This window comes from Rhinichthys klamathensis, unplaced genomic scaffold, assembly GCF_029890125.1.
Source record: "Rhinichthys klamathensis goyatoka isolate OS25496 unplaced genomic scaffold, OSU_Roscu_1.1 h1tg000309l_1, whole genome shotgun sequence".
Taxonomy (NCBI): Eukaryota; Metazoa; Chordata; class Actinopteri; order Cypriniformes; family Leuciscidae; genus Rhinichthys; species Rhinichthys klamathensis.
The window spans coordinates 383892-406177 of record NW_026606827.1 but is presented as its reverse complement, the minus strand read 5'-3'; the positions used below and the strand labels follow the sequence as shown (position 1 = coordinate 406177).

The window sequence follows — 22286 nt, the reverse complement described above, 5'->3', positions numbered from 1 at the left end:
TTTGCACCGTATTTTGTTTTAGTCATACAATTTGTCTTCGATGAAAATGTCCTTTCAGTCAGTAATTCTTCATGCTTTATTCATTCATTTTACTTTACCTGAAATGGCATATCAATTTGAGTGGGCTTAAAAAAAAACATTAGCAAAGCAGTTCAGTTAACCCTGTTCAGCTCTTGCAGTTCAAGCAGGGTAATACCAAACATATTATGACTGGATTATTTGAATTAATGCGGTATACATTTTTCTTCTCTTTAAAACTTTGTTGGTGCATTGTTCTTATCTCGCAGCAATGTTCCCCATAGAACTAATATGTATATTAAAACATACAATACTGCATGTTGACTTATGGACAACCAATAATTAATGATATTTATTCAAGTTTCATTTGCTTGTGAACTGGTTCATAAAAGCCATTTGTTTATAATTCAGACTGCATGAGATCTCAACACAAAGATGTGTTTTCTTGACATTATTTTATGGTATGTAAAAATAAAATAAAAAATACCTTTTTCAACAAACGTTTTCATCAGTAACTTTGTTGATGAGATTAACAGTTTAAGATAGGGGTGTCCAATCCTGCTCCCGGAGGCCCACTGTCCTGCAGAGTTCAGATCCAACGTCAATTAAGCACCCCTAACCCAGTGAATCAAGGTCTCACTAGGCACACTAGAAACTTCCAGGCAGTGTGGTGAGGCAGGTTGGAGCTACATTCTGCAGAACAGTGGCCCTCCAGGACCTGCTATTATTTTTATTGTATTTTTGTAAAAAAAAAAAACTAAACCCCCAAACCTTAACCTCTTTCACCACAGATTGTATGTACTGGAGTCCCAGTGGCACGGCCTTGAGTGAAAAGCAGACCAAAATACGTTGATGTGGCTGACTGCACAGGTAGTTTCATTTTTTTATGGGCTGAATAAAAAAGCTCCAATTGATCTCAGTATCACCTCAAACATTGCCTTACACACACACACACACTCAATGGCACGTATCTGTTAGGTCCAAGATAAGCTGTGTTCAGGATGCTCAGGGCAATAGTCTTTAAATGAAAGAGTGGGTGTTTTTTGAACAGAATAAACAGTGCTTTTTATGTCAGTGGTATCCGTAATGAAGCTGGAGGGTGTAATCATATAATCCATGGCTTAACTTAGCCTTGACGTTAACCAGGACATTCTCAAGGCTGAACCACATGAAACATCTCTACTGATGCAGGGATGAGCACTCATCCATTCTCCTCTTCCCCAAGAAATGTTACTATCCCAGCATGTCCTGAACGAGGTCGGCAAGTGTTGCACGGTGGCCAGCTCATTACGGGCATGTCTTGTTTATTGATCGGCAGCAGTGACACACCCGAAAACTGCTATTCGGTTTATTTGAGCCCAAGATTTTATGTCACTCTGGGATAAAAGCTGTAAAATGTACATTCTGGATACAAAAGAGCCAGGTGAGAAAAAACAGATGTCTAACTGACTAGTTGTAGCTTTAAGTCCAATTCACACTGCACCAACAGATGCAGACCAACGCCGACAGTCACCAGATTACAGTACGTCACTTCTCAGACATTCCAAGACCGACAAACGCAGATTCAGCATGTTCAATCGGTGAAAACAAGCTCTGACAGACGCCAACAGACTCCGACTGGGTAAACATAGTTCTCAATATCCTATTTTGTGCCCACAGAAAAAGGAAAGTCATACAGATTTTGGCCGAGATGAGGATGATAAAAAACAAAATTAATTTTTTTTGATAAACTCACCTGCATTGGTCAAAATCATAGTCAAAATCATTTCCAAATCTGTCAATCCCGTGCATGTCAAGTAGGGGTGTGCATTGGAGCCAATATATGTATTTGCATCTCTAATAGTTCCAAAATTATTTCTGTATACTATTCAGATACAGTAAATCCGGAAGTGGGCGTTATGGAAACATACTATTAGAAGCATTGGATTCTGAAAATTGCTCAAGCAGAAGTGGCTCGTGTACCGCCACTGGCTTCTGGGAAGGTGGCTAGATAAAAAGGAGAGAACGTATAGAAAATACAGGTATTTTCTCATAGCAGGATTATTCCATGATGGGGCGTGCTTTCCACATTCTTTAGGCAGAAAAGAAGCCGTGATGTCTTCAACCTCTCTGAAAATGCAACCACCTTCATTCAATTAGACTTCTGCCCTGTTACACTGTTGCATGCCATTTCATTATTCTTTTCACTGTCTGTCATGGACCGCATATAATCATAGTATATCATGGAAATTGTGCTTTAAGAATCGCTGTTAGTTTGTGTAAAAACATTGGGTGGGGGGAAAGATGCAGGAGTTAGAGGACAAATTGACAAGAAAGAGAGCGACAGATAAAGCAAAAGATAGAGGGATAGAGAAGGAAGAGAAGACAGGCTGTCATGTCTAATGGTTACTCTCGTTCATCGGCGTCTCTTTCCGCGCTCCGCCCCTTATTTATTTTTTTCTTCCTCTCAAATTAAAGAGCTACAATGACACCCCAGCGAACAAGGTTATTTGAGCAAACAGAAGGCAACAAGCATTGCAGCCTCTTTCAAGACCAACCTCATTCTCCTCTATTTGCACTCCAACGTCTGTGACAACAAGCGCTAGGCCTCACGCGGTCGTGGAATTAAAGAGATAATTATCTGTCTCTGGTGATGAATGTGTTTACCGTGCTAAATGCCAGGCCTTCTTTCATCAACTTATAAACCGTTACTTTTCCTATCAGACAAAGTACATGATGAGGAGGGATCTTGCATCACAAAACAGTTAATGTCAGGTGGAGGTTCTTTTGTTCTTAAAGTTGTTCTTAGTTCACCCAAAAAGTGATCATTTACTCAACCTTGTTGATAGTGAGATACTAGTTGACTTGCTCACAGCAATGCCAGATATAACAATTTTTGTGCAGATGTTGAAGTGAAGTTACATTTTCAAAACTCAGTTTATTTATTTAACAATTTATTTATTTAACCATAAGTAAACAGATCAGAGGTAGCAGTATTCTTGCTCTGGAAAGGGGTGCGGAGCAGACTTATCCCTGCTGTCTCAAGCTCTCTGTGAACTATAGGATGCTTGCCTGGGAGATTTACTCGACTCATACCCATTTATTTTAGATGTGATTCTTGTGGAATGTATTCCTAACTCTTAACCTAAACCAAAGGGTCAAGATCAGACTGGGTAACATGATACATTACAATAGTTTTTCACTGGGACAGTACCTTCAAAATGCACACCTCTGCACATAAAACTTCAAATAATAGCCCGGGCTTTTATTTTCCCAAATCGTCGAACTGCACCGGCTTGTGTTTGAGACAGGCGTCTATATAAGACAGGCCTTTATAATTTAGTGTTGAGATGTTGTTCATTGAGTGTAGGCCTAGAGTCTCTAATCTCTAAAAATCTCTAAATGCTCCACGTGAAACCTCTTCCGCCCTTTTACTATCTTTTACTATCGTGTCAATTGATTTGGATTAATATGCGCGAGGGAGAGAGAGCAAAACAGCGCCCGTGTTGTTTGAAGACGTAAGAGTGCGCGCGCACGGCCGGGGCTCTCTCTCTCTCTCTCTCTCTCTCTCTCTCTGCTCGTTATGCGCCCTGTCAAGCGCAGCAGTCATTCTATTCTACATCACTCGCCGATCAAAAAAAGCTTTGGCGGGACAAAAATTTGCTTTGGCGGCCGCCAAAAAGCGGACGATCTGACGGGTTTTAGAAGATTCAACCCGAAACTAAAAAACAGACCCGGCCCCTATTTGAGACCGGCCTTTATTTACCCAAACCTGCAGCCACACCAGGCGTGTAAAAGAGACAGGCGTCTATTTGGGACTCGGCTATTATTTGAAGTTTTACGGTAATAGTACTTTATGGATGCATGTTAGTATATAAAATTACATATGGGTACTGCTCCAGTGACAAGCTGTACACCTAACCCACCACCATACTGTATGTATTTATTCATTTATTTAGGGCTCTTAAAAGCATGAAATGAACAGTTTTTCACAGCTCCTTGCCTTTATCACAGATCAAGATCATTGCCATCAGCCAATCAGTGTTGTTGCTACAATTTCTTTCTGGCTCCAGAGTGATTAGTCACATGGCATTTACATCTCAGGTGCTTGACTCAAAAGCTTCTTTGGTAGCTTTGAATTCAAATGATGTACTTGATGAACCATTGGGAATGGAAAGGCTAAGATGGCTTTCGCCAAGTATTATAGACCTATTTGACCTAAACCAAACCTGTTGTTTCCTAACACAAAACTCAGATGGGCGTATCACACAGAGGTTCCTCAGAGACAGACAGACAGAGGTCGACTTCGTGATTTGAAGAGACAAAGAGTAGGACAAACTGTCCGGGGATGGAGAGAGTGTTAGAAGGACAAATGTTGAGGAGGAACAAGAGAAAACTGAACATCTGTTTGTGTGATGATCTAACAGGCTGCATCTGCATGCTCTCTTTCCCCTGGCACGCCTGCTCCGGCACTGTTTGTTTTCTCTGTCATCTCTACCACAGACTGGCGCTTACCTGACGCTAATTTCAATTAGGCGTCTAACTGTCTGAAAAAATGAAAGCTGAAGAGCCACATCAGAGACGACAACAGAGGCAGACTGTAGGAGACAGATAAAATATAAACAAATGGACTAATGCATGCCTAGGAAACCAACATCAAGTATTAAGTAGCGTCTTATCAAGTGTGCACTGTGCTTTTTTTTCTTTAAATGTCCTTTACGATTGTTGCAGTTCAAATTGCATGATATGAGCCCTGTGGGATCTTGTGTAAAAGCCAAGGCATAAGCATGTTTTATGTCGCACAATTTATCCTAAGCCCTATTCGACGGGATTAGTTTTACAAAGGTATAGAGTAATGTAATTTTACCACAGGACGTCTGTAATAATAATGGCCAATTCACACGGGATAAGAAACTAGCAGAAATGGGAGGGGTAACTCGATTTATGCACCGCTGTCACCTTCCTGATATTATGTGCGCAAACACATATAACCTATATTTATATAAATAAAACAGTTGGGTCCGGTCGAACGATGTGTTAATTAAATTCAGATTGGATTATGTTGGTAATAGGCACTTACCTAATGCTAAAAGAAGTTTCGTGCCTCTAACAAGTGCTTTCGACCTTCTATTTGATCTGAATGGTATGTGGGAAAACACTTGAGTTTTCAAAAACTACTTTTAATCAGGAAATGACGGACTATTTACGTACATATTTACAGAGGGTCTATTATTTTGAGTATTACCTGAGGTCATTTTTCTGGATCTTTTTACAGAAATTAGAGTCAGCGTAATCTTTACTGACATTGTCCGTAATGATTACTGAGATGGCACAATCGTACGGGACTAAAATCACTGAGAATCTCTAGTAATAATTTAGCCTGGTTAAAACCAGACCATCTCAGTTGTAACTGAGTTATGGTCTGGCAAAGCGTCATAGACAAATCATTTCCAGAGGGGTGTCACCAACGGACGTCTCGGATAGACCTAAAACCAGTCAGAGCGATGAAGGAGATGACGTATGTAGAGCGGCGGAGAAACATCTCCGAGTGTTGTTCTTTGCTCGGTTTTTAACAAAAAGGAAACGTTCAAATCGCTTAAAACAGACGCGAAAGCTGATTCGAACGAGTGATGTTCGACGGCGGCATCCATCTTTGTAATGTAGGCTACAAAATCTGCTTCAAAATCCCAGCGCTGTCGTCATCGTGTAAAGCCCGCCCCAACGTTTCTGATTGGTGCCTCGATTTCGGCAGATTGGAAACGGGCTTGAATGAGCTCTTTGCCAGACTAACATTCAGAGCAAATCTAAATTTGCCGGAAGTTGTCTGGGTTTTCCCAGGCTAGTAATAATTGCTTCACCCCACCTCTCCATGTTAAACTAATCCCGTCCGAATAGGGCTTTATGATGCTTTTAAGTTAAGCAACACATCTATCGTTTTAATGATTGTAACTCAATCAGCTCCTTGAGTTCAGAACTGGACTGCAACTTTGCATTTGTGTACGTGTGTAAAGTGTTTCTGACCAATGGCTAAACAGGAGAAATTGTGTGGAAAGTCCCTATATGGAGATGTTTGCGGTATGTATTATGCTAATTACTAACTGTGGACTCCCTCACATAGAATAATCCCGATTCATCAACATCAGAATGAGGATAAGAACAAACCGAAGTGCATACGCACCTGTTGTGAATCTGAAGAGTCTGCATGAGAATCTGTTCTGCATGCATAAGACTTAGTGAATGAAACCCAGAGTCTCTAATGAAACTATTTTAAGCTCTTTTCATTTCTGGCTAACATGTGTGTAATTGATGCCTCTTCATTACCTCCACTGATTGATTATGTGAACCAAAGTTCATTGAATAAATATTTCCTCTTCTTATCCAGCTTCCACATCTGTGTGCGCTTTGTCCATCCGTCCAGAAGATAACCAGAGGCATCATCCCTTCACATGAAATAAAGCAATTATCTTCTCCCGTACACAACAGCCGAGCAGGGGTTGGGAAGGATACGGCGCTGAATACTACCCTAATTGGGTTTCATGCCGCCAGAATTTACAACATCTGTAACTTAGATTATAGTGGTGCCAAACAAAGAAAATTACAAAAGTGGTTTTACAAACACTTTTATGGGCTGTTAATGATAAACGCATTCATTGCTGCAGTGGGTCGTCACAAACATTTACAATCAGGGGCTCAGTTAGCTTAAAAGGGGTCCTTTATTTCCGGAAGCAGGGTGACAAAATGAATCAAGCCTGGCTGGGAAAAACACTGGCCTCTGTGTGTGTGTGTGTGTGTGTGTGTGTGTGTGTGTGTGAGAGAGAGAGAGAGAGAGAGAGAGAGAGAGAGAGAGAGAGAGAGAGAGAGAGAGAGAGAGAGAGAGAGAGAGAGAGAGAGAGAGAGAGAGAGAGAGAGAGAGAGAGAGAGAGAGAGAGAGAGAGAGAGAGAGAGAGAGAGTGTATTTCATCGTTCAGACAGTGTTTGGGAGAGTTCGGGAGATGAAATGGCTAATCGCTCATAATTCACACATCTCACAGTGGGGCTGTTGCAGATGGCGTCGAGACTGTCCTCTTTTCTCTCCATCAGAATCAATTCCACAGATAATGAGTGCTTTGTGCCTGAACATAATCAGATACATATGAGAGGGAATTGTAGTGAACATCAAATCCAATCAAGCCATATCACGTCCACTGCAAATGAGCCAGACTGCGGATTTGGGTTTAAGAGCAGGGATAAAGGTTTCGTACCCTGAGGTCTTATGTTGCTAGACTGAACCCACTTGTTCAGGGACATAGGTTTGATTTCATCATCTTCTCTCATGTTTCTTCTTTCTTTTATCATAATCTTTATTGTCATGTATATGTATTTATCATCCAGGTATATTTTTTTATAAGATCCACCCTTTCTAAGATTCACCCTTTCTTTCTTTCTTTCTTTCTTTCTTTCTTTCTTTCTTTCTTTCTTTCTTTCTTTCTTTCTTTCTTTCTTTCTTTCTTTCTTTCTTTCTTTCTTTCTTTCTTTCTTTCTTTCTTTCTTTCTTTCTGCTTGACATACCTCCTTCCCACCATTAGTTAATCCAATCATCCATCCACCCATCATCTATTTGTCTATCTAATCTATCATCATTTATCCATCCATCCATCCATCCATCCATCCATCCATCCATCCATGTGCATATCTATATGTCTATTTATCCATCATCCATTCATTTATCTCTCTCATCCATTCATTTATCTCTCTCATCCATCCATCCATCCATCCATCCATATCTTTCTTTCTTTCTTGGTCCATCGTCCATCCATCTTTCTTTCTTTCCTTTCTTTCTTTCTTTCTTTCTTTCTTTCTTTCTTTCTTTCTTTCTTTCTTTCTTTCTTTCTTTCTTTCTTTCTTTCTTTCTTTCTTTCTTTCTTTCTTGGTCCGTCCATCCGTCCATCTATCCATCCTCCTTTCTTTTCACTCTTACAGTTCCTTTCTTTCGTCCTTCTACAGCGGACCATTACACAACAGCTCATGCGACAATGTTTAGACTTAGAGGAAGACCGCAAGGGCTGAGGTTGCCATTTGGAAAAGAACCTAAAAAGACACGCTCTAGCTAATGAAAAATTAAAAGCATCCACTCGTTCAGTATTATTGTACAAAGCTCTGATAGCACATGATGCAGAACTGAGGTCTTGACCCCAGCAGCTGAGAAACTAAATGACCTCACATCATCCACAGGGTGACATTGAGGCCAAACATTGCATGCTTCTTCTAATACACACAGACACAGTATGGCTCTCATCAGCTCCATAACAGAACTAACAATCCCACTCTGTTAGCATGAGTCAGTTCTCGCCCAATGACAATGACTATAGGGGACATCTGCGGCCGGACACGAAAGGGGGGATTAGTTTGCTAAGGACAACCCTAACCAGGACTATTGCATCATGGTACTTTGACTCACAAAAAAAGATATCCGTTTCTTTTAAAACAGTTTTTGTGTCTTGGATGACTGTTTTTTTTTATTTTTTTTTTTTATCCAGAATAACATGTCCTAAATTTGAATGGCACTCTTTTAGGGAGAAAGGGAGAGCTGTCACACATAATCAGGCTTTAATGTTTCAGATAATAGCTTTTGTCAATGCATTAGTCAAAGACCGTATTATCATTTCATATTTTTTCCAGGTTCCTTCACTTCGAACACTTGTAAATAATAAAGGAGAAGAGGTCCTAAGAACATTGCTCCTTTACTGATAAATATAACATATTTAGATATAAGTTCAGTATATTCATATTAGTATATTAGTAGGGGAAATTAAAAGGAAAACATTTGCTAATTTTGTTCAAACATTGCTCAAAATTTAGAACCATATGCCAAAAATGGTACATCTATATAATGTAAAATGCTAAATGTAATATTCTATGTCAGATTATTTATTTTGATAATTTCTTCAATGGTTTCATAAATGTATTATTTTCATTATCTTTTATTATTAAAAAATATATAATCTAAATGAAAATACGGTGTTAAAACCCCCCATTAATTGGCGAAAATGTATTTATATCATAAATACACTATAAAATCAATTAACCTTAAAGATTTTCTGGTGTAAAATCAGAATAAAAGTAAAATCTAAATATTTATATGTATAATAATTTATAATATAATATAAATTATAATATATGTATGTGTGTAAGGAATATTGTGTATCTTTCACTCACCTTGACTTGATCTCACACTCAACCTCACGTCACCCATCTCATGCTTTGTGTCTTTCTGTCTCTCTATCTTTCTCTGTCTATAGCCTACTGACCTCACGGCTGCTCTAGAGAAACAAGCGCACAAGTGTGTTTGTAGATACGTGGGACTGAGGGTGCTCTGGGCGTACAATGCGCATCCAGTGATAGAGAGCCGTGGCAGACCTCGAGAGAGAGGGCGTTTGGGTGTGGGAGTGTGTGTGCGTGAGAGAGTGTGGGAGCTGAAGGGACCCATTGAGCCAGAGTCCCTCGCCTCTGCCTTCATTAACATGCAGATGGGAACAGCTGTCGACACTTTGCTGTGACGGCTGAAATATTTACGACTCGCTGTTTGCTGAAAGACTCTCGGACTGACTTGCCCACAAGTCCGTTCCTCGCTTTTTCTCCTCCTCGGCTGTTTCTCTTTGTCTCCGAGTTATCTGGTCTTCTCTTCTCGCATCCGTTCTGAGCGCGGCACTCTCGTTTGGTTTGAATGGAACATTTGAGTGACAGCTTTTAATCCAGCCTCCTCTCTAATTATATTTGCTTTTTCCCTCCCCAGTCCATCTCCAGCTATCAAAATGTCACAGTCAGATTTACACATGGCCGGTCTATCAAACAAAGCTTATTTCACCCCACCACTTTAGAGAGAGAGAGAGGAAATCCATATCTACTACAAATCAATGGCAGGAAATTTACGAGTTTTACCTATAGGCTAACATTTCACTACACGGGCAGGAATAAATGAATACATAAACATGGCGGATGGGTTTCGAGAAGCTAATGGCGAATATAGAGGCTGTCGCGGGGGTCAATGGCACTGGCATGCAGATGTCTTGCAAACAAACAAAAAGTCAATGAGTGTGTCAACATTACGCTTAGTGGCTAATTACATTAAATGCTCGCTGGGTTGATCGCAGTGCCATCGAAGCAATAAAAGTTTAAAGAATTATCCCTGCTTTGTCTTTTCCCCTTTTCTCTTTTGCTGTTTGTCTCCATTCTGCCCTGCACAGCCTGAGGGGCCTGCCGTGGTTGCTCATCACGAAACTAAATAAAACACAACAGACCTTCAGGGCACAATTACCCAATGTCAACAATTAGCTCTCCACGCAGGCACTTCACAGAGGGGTCTCTGAAGGCACGCGCGTGTCCATATGGAGCCCGAAGGAACTTATGTGTATCCTTAACCTCACTTAAAAAAGTTCTGAGGTAATGTGTTTTTATGTTGTTGTTTTTTTGGACATGTAGCACCATCATTCAGTACCATGATATAGTATCTTTAGCTGTGATCACTTTTGAGCCCGTGCACTTTATTTTCTAAAAACAAACAACTAACTTTCACTCATTTTTCAGTAAACATTGTTCAGCATTTTATGTATTGCACTTGCATCACACGTTTTTTTTACCCCTGGAAGTCATGACTATTTTCCACCACATCTGAAATTATGTATTGGAAATCATATTCTAAATCATTTTAGAATAAAACGGCCAACACATTTGTCTTAATAAAGATAATTTCATAACTAGCAATAATTTTTATGCAAAAGTAAAGCTGTAAAATCTACACACAAAAGTCATTGATCGCTAAAATAAACAAAGGAATGGTAAAAAGTCACTCATAACCATAAGAAAAACCTGCACTGTTTTTCCATCGTTTTTGTACTACATGTCTTTGACTGCTAGTGTCTTGCGTCTTTTGCAGGGTCTCATGCATGGCACAGCTTAACTTCTAAAAAACGGAATGCTTTTTCCCCCTAATTCCACTGCACTTGCATTGCAGTACAGCGCATAAGCACATTCTGTGTGAATGGCCCCTAAAACTATTAATTCATGGTACTGTAACTGTTTTTTTTTTGTTTTTTTTGTTTTTTATAACATCCAGCTAGAACCAGATTTCCAGTTTCAGTTGGTTTCTAGCTGGTCCAAGCTGGTAATTTGTTGGTTCGAGCTGGTTTAGGTGGTTGACCAGCTGCACTACCAGCTGGTGAAGACCTGGCTGGACTTGTAGAACATATTGAACCAGCAAAGGGGGGAAAAAAACATTCACCATGTTCCAAAAATCAGCTTGACCACCTTATGCTGGTATGACCTGGTTTCCCAGCAGGGTTGTGAGTGAGAAGCCAAGTTACGCAGACTCCACAGGGGGATATGGATGATTACACGCATTGACTGTACCGGTGGGACACTTTTTCATGCCAGCAAAGACATACAGAGTAATCCAAACCTCTTTCCGAGGTAACCCCACCCCATCTGTCCTCAGTACAGTAATGATAACACTAAAAGAGCAGGAGAATGACAGGGGGAGGGAATGAGAGCAATTGAGCCATGTCACTATCTGAGGGCTGACACAGGCTATCACTGTCAGCGCCTGAGAGATGACCTGCTTCATCCATCAAACTGTCCCGACCTGCGAGCGAGAGAAAGACGAAGAGAGATTACACCCTGTTTAATCTCTCTCGTTCACTCTCATTAGAAAAGATATATAGTCCTATTATAAGAATCTGTATGGACAATGTAGACAGATTGACATTTTCAAGACAGAGTGAAGTGGGGGTTAAGTCCTTTAGAAGCAAGTCACACAAAAACTGTGGGCATAAAACAGGTACGTTTGAGCCAACCTTGAACACCACATTAATCTGAATTCTTCAAGAACGGTGCAATCACAGACTGGTACTCAATATGTGTTATACGTGAACTGACGTAAATTTTTGCTTACAAAAAGCATCTCTCTCTGCTAAATCTGTAAATTATGGTAAAGGTCAATGTTTCATGCTTTGGAACTGGTAATTTCAACGCATTCTCACCCCAAGGCGTCACTAAAATGACAATTTTGACCATGTTTGTCTTTTTGGAACTATCCATTAAAAGAATCAACTCATAAAAATAATTTGCGAATCAGGACACACTGGACACACTGTATATCTTTGATTCACTACAAAGAAAACAGTTCATAAGAGTCATTTGATTGTTTTGATTCACTAAAAAGTATTGGTTCATAAGAGTCATTTGTTATCAGCTTCAAATTCAATGCAAACGACAAACTCACATTCACAACTCAGGTCAAATATGAGTTTCTATGACTTCACAGAAGCCCTGCAGTCGTCAATGCTTAATTTGCCAGTGTTCAAAATGTTAAATTGTTTTTAATGTGGATTTTAGAAAAGACACATGACCCCTTCAAATCTGGGCCTGTACATTCATACACACCGCATCATATGTGCAGTAAACAGAAATGCAGCTGCAGTTTGCCTGAGGAAAACCACATTTGTGCAGAATTTGGAAATTAATGGGATGGAAAGACAGAATTTTCACTACAAAAAGGCTGATATGGCCAGATTGGACAGTCTGCACTTCCAGGAGCAGATGTTGTCACTTTTCTTCTGCTTTTCTCATCCTTGTCCTTGTTTATCGAAGGGAGAAAAAATACAAAATACTTTAAACACAGAGAAAAAAAAGCAAGTCTAATCACTCGCAGATGTATTTTGTTCAAAAGACTGATTAGGTTACAGCTGAGCATGTTAGGCAGTAAAAAGAATCACAGATGAGGAACACTGGGGTTCATCTGTTCTTGTTGGCCTTTCAACATATCACCGCAGACGTCGCTTCTCTCATTGCTTTTTATGACTGTGTAGACATAAAAAGCAACGAGAGAAGCGACTTCTGCCGCGATATGTTAAAAGACCACTATGAGCTCAGAACTGAAAGACGAACGACTACAGAGCAGAAGAACAATACGAACGCTGCGCCCTCGGAACACTGACGCTCAGTGACTTAAAGTCACAGCCATGTCTTCAGGTAACAAACAGTTACTATGATGGAGTCAGGTAGGCTATATCACAATAGCAATCACGCAGTGTTGACAGCTATTCAAGCACTACAATGGTGCCGAGTGTGACACACGGAGCAGTGGGGGAGTTAACACGGCTCCGGAGACGCAGGCCTTCCGAGATTTGAGGGGGCTTTACTCCGCGACAGAGATGCAATGTCAGATACAGAGGATTATGCATGCACTTCACATCAAAGACAGCTTTGTTCTCACAAGAGAACATAGACAGGCGGAAAAAGAGCGACTACATTCATTCATTCGCTATTACAGACCCCTTTGATTAAAGTTTGTACACAAAATGGCCTTAAACCAATGTGGCACAAAGCCCTGAAAAGTCTTTAAAAGAGATATTTTGTACAAAATTGCGTAGGCACTCCAGGATGTAACGATTTTGAGCTATTCAATATTGCAAGCGTTGCTGTAGACAGGGACTCCCTTTGTGTAAACCGTTTTAGCATCAATAACACTATTTTATCAGAAAACAAATGACTAAAGAGTAAAGGGAAAAAAGAATTATAAAAAGTGAACCAAAGATAAAAGCAAGTCACTTTGCCGTTTTTTGTCTTTTTCTTGGTCGATGCAAATGAAGGGTCAAACTAATATTTGAAATTAAATCACAGAGATACAGAACACTCGCCATCTGTGATCTGTGTCATAGCTTCCCTCTGTAGTTTTCTTTCTCTCTTTTCATCTTTGTATAACTGACTCATTTTATGTTTAAAGGCAGCGTGAAATGCAAATTGCAATCTTTTCTTCTCTATTGTGACATATGTGAGTGAAACGGATTCTCAAAAGAGAAAAAAATGTATGTAGACGGGCCTTGATATTGTCCAATACTTATATACATGTGAGATTACTCTTATCTGCTCAGATATTTCTCAAATGCTCTTTCCCATAATCACGGTTATATAATCCATGCACTTAAATGATCTACCTGCTAGACTAACACAGTCTCATCCCGAGACGTCATATGACTGACGCTTTTGACCATACGTCAACATCCGACGTTTTAGGGTACCCTTTAACGTCAGTTAGGTGACGATCCTAGGGCGTCATCTAACTGATGCTTTACCTTTAGCGTCAGTCAGATGACGCGGGTAGGTTTAGGTCAGGGGTAGGGTTAGGATTAGATAGCGTCATCTAACTGACGTTAAAGGGTACCCTGAAACGTCGGATGTTGACGTATGGTCAAAAGCGTAATTCTTGAATATCCAGTAAAATGATACTTTCTGTACTTTTATATTTTAAAATTTATTCGCTAGTGCCTTATTTATGCTGCTCAACATAACCACATATACCTTATCCTGTTTTACTTGACCCTATATTGCCTTATTGTGTCTCACTGTAATTTGTAATTTGCACTCCTGTGTTTTGTGTACTTATTATGTACTATTATGTACTATTATGTACAACTCTATGTTGTCTTGCACATTTCTTGCCTTATCTTGGCCAGGTCGCCGTTGTAAATGAGAATTTGTTCTCAATCGGCCTACCTGGTAAAATAAAGGTAAAAAAATAATAATAATAAAATAAAATAAATAAAAATGTGTATGTATATATATATATGTGTGTGTGTGTGTGTGTGTGTGTGTGTGTGTGTGTGTGTGTGTGTGTGTGTGTGTGTGTGTGTGTGTGTGTGTGTGTGTGTGTGTGTGTGTGTGTGTGTGTGTGTTTATAGGGTGAATTCAGGTTGGTTGGGACACTTTTTCCAATACATATATATTTCCCCATAAAGTATTGTGACTCAAATGTATGAATATCATTGCCTTACATAACATAATATCACACATACTTTTTTTTTAAAGAAAGGTTGCACAAGCATACTTTCCAAGCAAAATAATTCTGTAATTTTTGACGGTTTCAATTGTAAAACAAAAATGTAATTTTTTGATTAACTTGTGAACTTGAAGAGCTGATTTCATGCATACACTAAAAATCATCTTGAGACCTGTTAGTTAAAATATTATTGCAAAAATGGCTTGGAAAAGAGAAGCTAGGCCTGAGAAAGAAAAAAATAAGTTGGTTTGATATCTTCTTATCTAACTTATTACTTTAATGTGCCCACTGTAAATATGAAGGGAAGATCACTATCTCACTATTCACTGAACATGCTCAACGACATAGCATTGGAAGTCGATCCAATTCAATTATGTATCAAATCAACAGAAAAAAAATATCTGAGCGCAGTCCTGCAAATGTCTTCCAGGCTAATATTCACTTCATAAATAGTGAGAAATAGTGCTGAAAGAACACATGCTATGTTATCTTCACGTTAGAAGAACAGTGGTGGCCTTATTTGATGCTTTGCTTAGAGGAGAGAAGACAAATAATATTTACATTGTGTAGGGGTGGTTTGATTGTGGCATCCATATGGATGCCAGTGAAACAATAAAACGCCTCTGTGCACATAGATTTGACATTTAAAAATATGAATACGCGCATAGCCAAGAAAAAGCTTCCCGTCATCATGCTCTAGTCGTACTCTGCCATCTATAATTAGCTGACAAAGGTTTCATACACCTCCGGTGTCCTCACACATTGTGTCATCTGCCATCCTTCCACTCTTGGAGTTTCACTGCAATTTAGGTTAAAAAACACACATACAGAGAGCTGTGTGTATGTGTGTGAGAAAAGCGCTTTCAAACAAGGTGTTTCCCTCCCTGAAGCAATCACAGCTTTATTTTGAGCTCAGATCTGTGAGACTGGAGCGGCTTTGTGGAGCAACACCATCCCAGCCTCTGCACTCAGTCAAGACACAGAGGCTTCATGTTCTTCACCTTTACTTGGGGAAAGACCGGTGAACCAATGAGTCAATGAGGATGTTGATTTGGGTATCAAGTATTGGTATTTGATATTTTTATTATTATTTGAGAAGATGAACTGGGTGATTTTTTATTTTATTTTTTATTATATTATTATTTTAAAAAAGGTTTGCCTTTTATAATATACACTTTTCAGAAATGAAAGAATATTGACTTTAAAATAATTGATGATTTAACACGTGATACAAATAATAATATTAATGATCAATTTATTAGAAAAAAAGGGAAAAAATATTATACAAAGAAATGTTCGACTGATTTTCCAACAAGCACACGGATAAAGTGAACGATATTTTATCTATCATTACACAGCAATGGTGAGTCTGCGAAGCCAATGATTGGAAATGTGCACGGTGTGATTTCGAGTTCAAATTGGATGGCCGCATTTCAGTTTCCATTTTGTGTGCAGGTCTCAGAATCTTGCCAACTTAAACTTTCTTGAACTTTGTGTTTAACCTTCTAAGCAAGATATACAATAACATGCTCCTAGCACACAAAATGTATTTTCTGAACAATAAGTGTTTTCCCTTCCTTTTTTCTTTTTATTAAATTTATACAATGAATATTTGCTACATAGAACAGTTACAGCTGTAGCTGTAACAGAACAGCTACATAGAACTGTTAATGGAACAGCTATACATCTAAAAAAAAAAAAAAAAAATTTGATTTGACGCACTTTTGGTTTAAGCCTCACCACATCCGGATCTATCCAAATTAGATACAGCTCATTTTGTCATTGCAACAGATACATAATGGCTTCACTGAACATCCATAGTACACTCACATTTACTCTTTTACTCTTAAGCGACCAAAGTTGCATCATGCGGCAACAAAACAAACACACACAGTGGCAAAGCCATCTGTGCAGCATTTGAAAACCAGCCATTAATACACTTTCATGGCAAGGACCTCAGATGGGATGCTGGAAACCTCGCCTCCATATTCCAAGCCTGATTTCCCTTTCTCTCAGCTCTCTGTCTTAGATTCATTAGACAGGAGCACAGGCTCTGATTAAGTCCATAATTAGAGAGTGAGCGGCCAAATGCGCTGTGTTCCAGCCCTGATCGTTGTGCTCAACGAGGATGGCCAGGGGCCACGGGCTCCTTTGCACAATCATACCACTAATCGGTTAGCACCTTGCAAACATACCGACCTCATTCGCTCAACACCTGCCTCCCTCTCTGTACCAACTCCATCATAAGAGGACAAAAGAGTCAGCAACCTATAGTTTAACGGAATATGCAGCATCACAGAGTCTTAATTGGACCATGGTGCGGCTACAGTGAGTGTGGTGCAGGACAGGTTGAAGTTTGGCCTGTAATGTGTCCCAATCCTATCCCCTATTTATGTACACAATCATTTCCAGTCTACTGTATATCTACACTAGCAGTCAAAAGATTGGAATATTTACATTTATTTAATGTTTTTGAAAGTCTCTTATTCTCACAAGGCTGCATTTATTTGATGAAAAATACAGTTTTATTGTGAAATATTATTATTTAAAATGACTGCTTTCTATTTTAATATATTTAAAAATGTAATCTATTCCTGTCACGTCAAAGCTGAATTTTCAGTTTCATTTCTTCAGTCTTCAGTGTCACATGATCCTTCAGAAATCATATGCTGATTTGGTGCTCAGTTGGTAATTATGAGTATTCGTTGATTAATTATTCAATGAACAGCATTCATTTATTTGAAATAGTTCATGTTTTGTAACATTATACAGTAAATCTTTACTATAAATCTTTACCTCTTGATGGAAATAACATCACAACATTTATTTCCATCAAGGGGTGCACCTTTTTGGTCAAGGTCTTGTATTGACAATGCAAGAGTCAAGCACTCTGTAAAGTCTACTCCAGCACATCCCACTTTCAATGGTTTTAAGGTCTGGAGCCAGAGGTGCCAATTCATGTGTGAAAATTATTCTTCTCCCTGCTCCCTCCCAACCATTCTTTCACAATTTGAGCCTGATGAATCTTGACTTTGTCATTCTGGAATATGGCCATGATGTGTCTTTGTACATGGTTGTTTAAGAAATAAAAACACAATTCATCAATTAGGGTTAGAAGAATTATTGCCTAACATAAAACATGCTAGAAAGATATAATAACCACCGTAATAATCATCCAATCATTTGTCTATTTAAATTTTTGCCTGGGCAGTATAAATACCTTTTTTAATTTTACTACCTACTTGAAGCAGCAAAAACAAAATTGATAATAAGAAATGTTTCTTGAGCACAATATCAGCATAATAGTCTCTAAAGATTTTCTGAAGAGTAATGGACATCACATGATTTTTTTTTTTTTATATTTAAAAATATATTAAAATAGAAATCAGTTCTTTTAAATAATAATATTTCCCAATATTACTGTTTTGCTGTATATGTGATCAAATAAATGCAGCCTTGGTGAGCATAAGAGACTTCTTTCAAAAACATTAAAAAAAATCATAAATAAATCTTTCGACCGGTAGTGTATTCAAAATGTTTATTGTGGCTTATTGAGTGTTGATTGACTGTCATGAAACTGTGTACTGAATTCCCTTCCAAGTTTCTCTACTACGAAAAGCCTCAAACACTATTTTCAGAACATGAGGTGTTGTGTAAACCAAGGGACAGAGCGTGTGAAGTGTTTCTGTGTAGGTCGGGAACAGGAACCTGCCACAAACAGACCAGTCGAGAGGCAAATCTGGTGCGATATTGCATGTATGATTGTGCTTAATGACTCTCTTTTGAATCTTGTTCCTGCATTTTTGGTCTACACACCTCATTTGGATGAGGTGTGGTGAGTTCCTGGTTATTGTGCTAAACGAGATGTGCTCTGACTTCTGATTCACATAGGCTTGACAAGGAATGGAAGATGAGAAAGGGGAATAAGAAGAGAGGAAGTGAATGACAGAATTAGGATGTACAGGAGAAAGACAAAAGCGTGACATCTAGGTTAAAAGGCATGCATGGCTGCCCTCTGAAAAAAGCCAATAGTGCCAGCTTGCCCAATTTCACTCCAGCTCTTGATTCAGAACTATGCTGTCAGCCTGATCTATTTTTATTCTCAATGTATCATCCCTTCTCCTTTCCTCAGATGAAGAAAACACAGCCGTCCAAATATCTGTGGCCACAGGGCAAGCGCTACGTTCTATGTTTGCCTCTTAAACTCAAAACTCCCTGGAGACTCGTGGCAGACATGTATCTAAAAGAGGCAGTCGGGCAGAACTGCTATGACTGCAATTTAGATTTAACACAAAGATTGTGACATGCATATTTCACCAAAATCATTCAGAATCATGACGTATTTTCTGTGATGATACTGAAAGAAATGGCAAAATAATGTTTTATTAGTAATAATAATAATAATAATGTGAGCTCAAATCATGTAGCTTATTGAAGAGAGCAACCAGGCATACAAAAAGCGACTGAAATCCCACAGACTTAAATGGGATCAGAGGCGTCATATCTTCAGATAATAGTGTAATAAAAACTTGGAGGTGGGCTTTTTAACTCAAGCCATTCACTAACACACTTTACTTCCAAGCCGCCACACCCTAACAACGAGCCAGAACACCCTAGCAACCATATAGCAATTCACACCAGCCAAATCTAAGCACCAGAATATCACAGACACATCGAGGTGGTCTCTTTTGACTTGGGCCAATGTACTGAGGGCCCTCGGGGTGCCATAGGGAGGCACACTACAACATTTTGGCAGCAAGTTTCACGACTGCAAATCTAGCTGTTATTATTATTAGGCATTTAATCATCCTTGTTGCTATTATTGGTGATGCTGATGAAATATAGTTATATTATAAATATTTTTAGTAGATATTTGTAAAATTTGAGTTAGGTCGACCATCCTCATAACCTGTTGTTCTGGAGCTTGGCTGTGTGCTTCAGACGAGCACATCTCGCGTCTGCTGCAGTCAGAGGCTCTTGTGAGTCTCAAAGTGCGCAGTGAGGCATCTCCTGCTCCGTGATCGCCGTTTATTCCCCTATTCCCACGGAGGGAATTGAGCGCTGGCACAGTCCCCCCTACTGTACAAACACGGAACTTCTACTCACTCACTCACCATAAGTAACTCTCCGCCAAACACCAGCAAACCACATCTATTATTACCAAACGAGAAGTTTCTATACTGTCGGTGTGTAATGGCGCATGCAGCTTGCTTTCGACACTATAAGCAGCATGTGGTAAGACAGTTTAACAGAAAGAGGGAGAGTCAAAAAGAGAGCCAGGAGTGTTGTTATTGTTCATCAATTTGCTGTATCCTACTTTATATTGTAAAAAATATTTAAGTAAAATCACTGGCTTCCTATTTTGTATATACGATATATATATATATATATATATATATATATATATATATATATATATGTAGGCCTATAGTGTGTGTGTGTGTGTGTGTGTGTGTGTGTGTACAACAACATGCAAATACGATAATCTGCAATCGAAAGATTGAGAGATAGAGAGAGGCAAAGAGAAAAAGAGAGAGTTTGCCTTTTTATTCTCATTGTTAAAGTGCAGGGACATCAACACTTAACTGGACACGAGCTCTCAACCTTTTCTTTCTCTCCATGTGCTGCTGCTGACCACTGCACTGGCTCTACATCACAGGAGTTTAGCTTTTAAAATCAAGTGACACAGGTTCTGTAATAATATTTAAAGACTATATGTCCCATAAAATGCTCTAAAACGCGAAACTGTTTGCATTAAAATAACCGAATACAAGATCCCATCTCGTTGGAATTGCGAAATAGGCAATGTGTTGTTGCAATTATAATGGTAAATCGATCTAAAAAATGTGACCACTACGATTAAAAAACAGACAAAGTTGTAAAAAAAAAAAACTGTCTTTTGTTGTAAAATTCTTAACTGGAGGAAAACTTTGTTTTATGTTGGAAACAGTTTTGCCAAGAGCATAAAGTATTAGACTGTTTATCCATTTATGTTGTGTCGGGGAAGCGAAGGAGACACGAGACGGGAAGGTGTATTCCCATTCCACAAGGGAGATACGAGCAGCAACTATTGCGCACAATAGAAAACCAATGTAAAATACCTAGCCAGCACCTGCATAAATGCTTGTAGCGATGCTAAAATTATCAAATGGTATTTGTTCTGAAACCATGTTCTCATGTCAAAACTGTTTTGGACATTGGACTGGTCAACAACGCAGTTTGGTACCTTGGACAGCGAAAGCTCTCTGGCGAGAAGCGCAAGCACAGCATAATCCTTTTCAAAATGAATTATACAGATTTGTCATGTCATTCTCTGATGTAGCACTTATAAAGAGTAGACAAAGATGCAACAGAGTTGATGACAATAACCCTTTATCAATGCGTGCGTAAAAGGAGATATCACTCAATTACTGTTAACAATAATTGATACGAGTCTTAACAAATGCATATATTATTATGTGTAAGAAAACGCATTTCATTCAATTGCCCTGTCATGTGGGTCTCTAATCACATTATAAATATCAGCAATCATAATGAGGGTTTACCTCCAAAAAAGTTGGCATGTCCCATCTGTTTGTCTGCACATAAAAAGCCTTCGACTATTCCTCCAACTTGTTCAAAATAAGTTCGGTGTATTCATTCTTTCAACAGGCAATATCTGCTTGAACAATGACACAAAAGGAGGTCTGTTTGCTCCAGTGGAAGAGATGTGCTCATAGGACCGAATAAAGCAACAAGCATCCATAAATTCACAGCGGATCCTGTTAATGTGTGTTTCTGTTCTGTCACTTCTGATAATGTTACTCTTTTCCCCAAATGTGTATTATTTAATCCAGACCGCAAGTCGTTATGGTTCTCCCGGTTTCCGGATAAAAAGTCCTCAAGTGGTGTGTGAAGGCTCCAGGGAAGTGTGCGGTGAGTGTAGCCCAGGCTCGGGTCGGGTGTTCTCTCGTGTCGAGGCAGTGGGAGTCTTCCTCTCCTCGCCCGCTCTGTCCACACAAACTGGATTCAGTGTTTGAAGGCAGGGAGTTGGGCACTAAAGCATATATCCAGCAGCCCCCCCTTGTGGAGCAACAGCATTGCGTGGGTCACACAAGAATGAAGGAGACACAACGATGAGAAAGTGAAAATGAAGCGCACAGAGAGAAAGAAATGGAGAGAGAGAGAAAGAGAGAGAGACAGCGTGCACGGAGGCAGTTGTTTAACCCATTCAAAGCCGATTAAAAAAATATATATTACAAAAAAAAAAATTAAAATTATATTTTAATTTAAACATAAATATTAATGTAAAATTTCATATAGGCTATATATATATATTAAATAATATATATATATATATATCGAACTTAAGTATGTTTTCCATCACTTCTCTGAGACTTATTTACTTGGTCATATGAATTCTACCGCACTATGCATTTTTTATGGATATTCATTAAATTGTAGAGGGGACATCGTGATACAAAACAATATGTGACGT

The 22286-nt window shown here is 39.1% G+C and overlaps 1 protein-coding gene across 12 annotated transcripts in view; it reads right to left on the bottom strand.

Moving 5' to 3' along the window:
- Nucleotides 1-21911, bottom strand: part of adgrb1a (adhesion G protein-coupled receptor B1a) — a 102219-nt gene extending 80308 nt beyond the window's left edge. For all 12 annotated transcript variants that reach the window (XM_056270883.1, XM_056270885.1, XM_056270888.1 and 9 more), the window contains exon 1: nucleotides 21355-21911. The gene's annotated coding sequence lies outside the window, so the exon portion shown is untranslated. The remainder of the gene's footprint in view (nucleotides 1-21354) is intronic.
- Between the last annotated feature and the right edge of the window lie 375 nt (nucleotides 21912-22286).